Source organism: Mirounga angustirostris, unplaced genomic scaffold (genome assembly GCF_029215605.1).
Source record: "Mirounga angustirostris isolate CCGP_5_RB_7025 unplaced genomic scaffold, mMirAng1.0.hap1 SCAF_2, whole genome shotgun sequence".
NCBI classification, from domain to species: domain Eukaryota; kingdom Metazoa; phylum Chordata; class Mammalia; order Carnivora; family Phocidae; genus Mirounga; species Mirounga angustirostris.
The window spans coordinates 103,292,409-103,294,525 of NW_026991710.1; the positions used below are offsets into that span (position 1 = coordinate 103,292,409).

A 2,117-nucleotide genomic window follows, 5' to 3' on the forward strand; every position below is an offset into this window, starting at 1 on the left:
TGGTTTGTCTCCCTCTCTGATTTCATCTTGTTTTATTTTTTCCTCTCTTCCCCTATGATCCTCTGTTTTGTTTCTTAAATTCCACATCATATCAGTGAGATCATATGATAGTTGTCTTTCTCTGATTGACTTATTTCCCTTAGCATAATACCCTCCAGTTCCATCCACATCATTGCAAATGGCAAGATTTCCTTTTGTTGATTGTTGAGTAGTATTCCATTGTATATATATACTACATCTTCTTTATCCATTCATCTGTCGATGGACATCTTGGCTCTTTCCATAGTTTGGCTATTGTGGACATTGCTGCTATAAACATTGGGGTGCATGTACCCCTTCGGATCCCTACATTTGTATCTTTGGGGTAAATACCCAATAGTGCAATTGCTGGATCATAGGGTAGCTCTACTTCCAACTTTTTGAGGAACCTCCATACTGTTTTCCAGAGTGGCTGCACCAGCTTGCATTCCCAAACAGTGTAGGAGGGTTCCCCTTTCTCCACATCCCCGCCAACATCTGTCGTTTCCTGACTTGTTAAATTTAGCCATTCTGACCGGTGTGAGGTGGTATCTCATTGAGGTTTTGATTTGGATTTCCCTGATGCCGAGAGATGTTGAGCACTTTTTCATGTGTCTGTTGGCCATTTGGATGTCTTCTTTGCAGAAATGTCTGTTCATGTCTTCTGCCCATTTCTTGATTGGATCATTTGTTCTTTGGGTGTTGAGTTTAAGAAGTTCTTTATAGATTTTGGATACTAGCCCTTTATCTGATATGTCATTTGCAAATATCTTCTCCCATTCTGTCGGTTGTCTTTTGGTTTTGTTGACTGTTTCTTTTGCCGTGCAAAAGCTTTTTATCTTGATGAAGTCCCAATAGTTCATTTTGGCCCTTGCTTCCCTTGCCTTTGGTGATGTTTCTAGGAAGAAGTTGCTGCGGCTGAGGTCAAAGAGGTTGCTGCCTGTGTTCTCCTTTAGGATTTTGATGGATTCCTGTCTCACATGTAGGTCTTTCATCCATTTTGAGTCTACTTTTGTGTATGGTGTAAGGAAATGGTCCAGTTTCATTCTTCTGCATGTGGCTGTCCAATTTTCCCAACACCATTTGTTGAAGAGACTGTCTTTTTCCTATTGGACATTCTTTCCTGCTTTGTTGAAGATTAGTTGACCATACAGTTGAGGGTCCATCTCTAGGTTGTCTATTGACTCCTTTTTCCATAAGCCATCTGCAATCAATCCCTACCATGTATCTTCAATAGTGCCTCTATATTCAATAAATTAAATTTAAATAAGACTCATATTTTAAGTTTATTTTAAAAATGATTAACTAGGATTTACTCATTTACTTGAATGGTATGTATTCCTTTCTTACTGTCATTCTAAAAGAAAATTTGTATCGATAAAAACTACATTAAAAATGACACGTTGTTTTGTGCAGTGGCAGTATTGTAGCCAATGAGGTTTATCTAGAGCATGATTATTGCTAATTGAAAAATGACACAAACTCACAAAACAAAAGGAAAATCCATCTTAAATATCATTTTCCATTCCTAGACATCACTTAGCTAAGTAAATTGGTTAAACTGGTGATAAATTTAAGTTATCATTCATTCCATCTCTTAATGCCTTTAAGTCTATTTTTATTATTCAAGTCTCCAGTTCAATTGAATCATTAGAGGGATTACTTGCAAGCCTAGAGTTCTGCAGTATTATGTAATATTACTTGGAGTTTAGGATTAAATCAATACATGTGAAAGAGATTAAAAAATAAAGAATGAGAAATCAAGTGGTACTTGTACAATAGAAACAACACAAAATATTTTGTATTTAAAATAAAATAAGATGTTCAATTTAGGAATATGTAAAATTCATGTGCTAACAAGCACCTCATATGGTCCCTGAGGAATTATGACTAAATGACACACCCATACAGGAACTGATTGATATTTTTTTCAAGGCTTGTTCAGTAAGATCCAAGCACCAGAAAGCCTCTCCTAGATACTGCCTTGAAATCTACTAAGTGTAACTTATAGTATATTTCCAGTATTCACATTTGCCTGCAAGTTTATTAAACTTAAGAAAGAAAGAGATAACACTCCTATTTCTTCATTAATAAGTAAG

General features: G+C 35.9%; 1 pseudogene; it reads left to right on the forward strand.

The window, feature by feature from the left end:
• Positions 1–1,422: 1,422 nt before the first annotated feature.
• LOC129046017 (U4 spliceosomal RNA) lies at positions 1,423–1,586 on the forward strand (annotated as a pseudogene).
• The last annotated feature ends 531 nt before the right edge of the window (positions 1,587–2,117 follow it).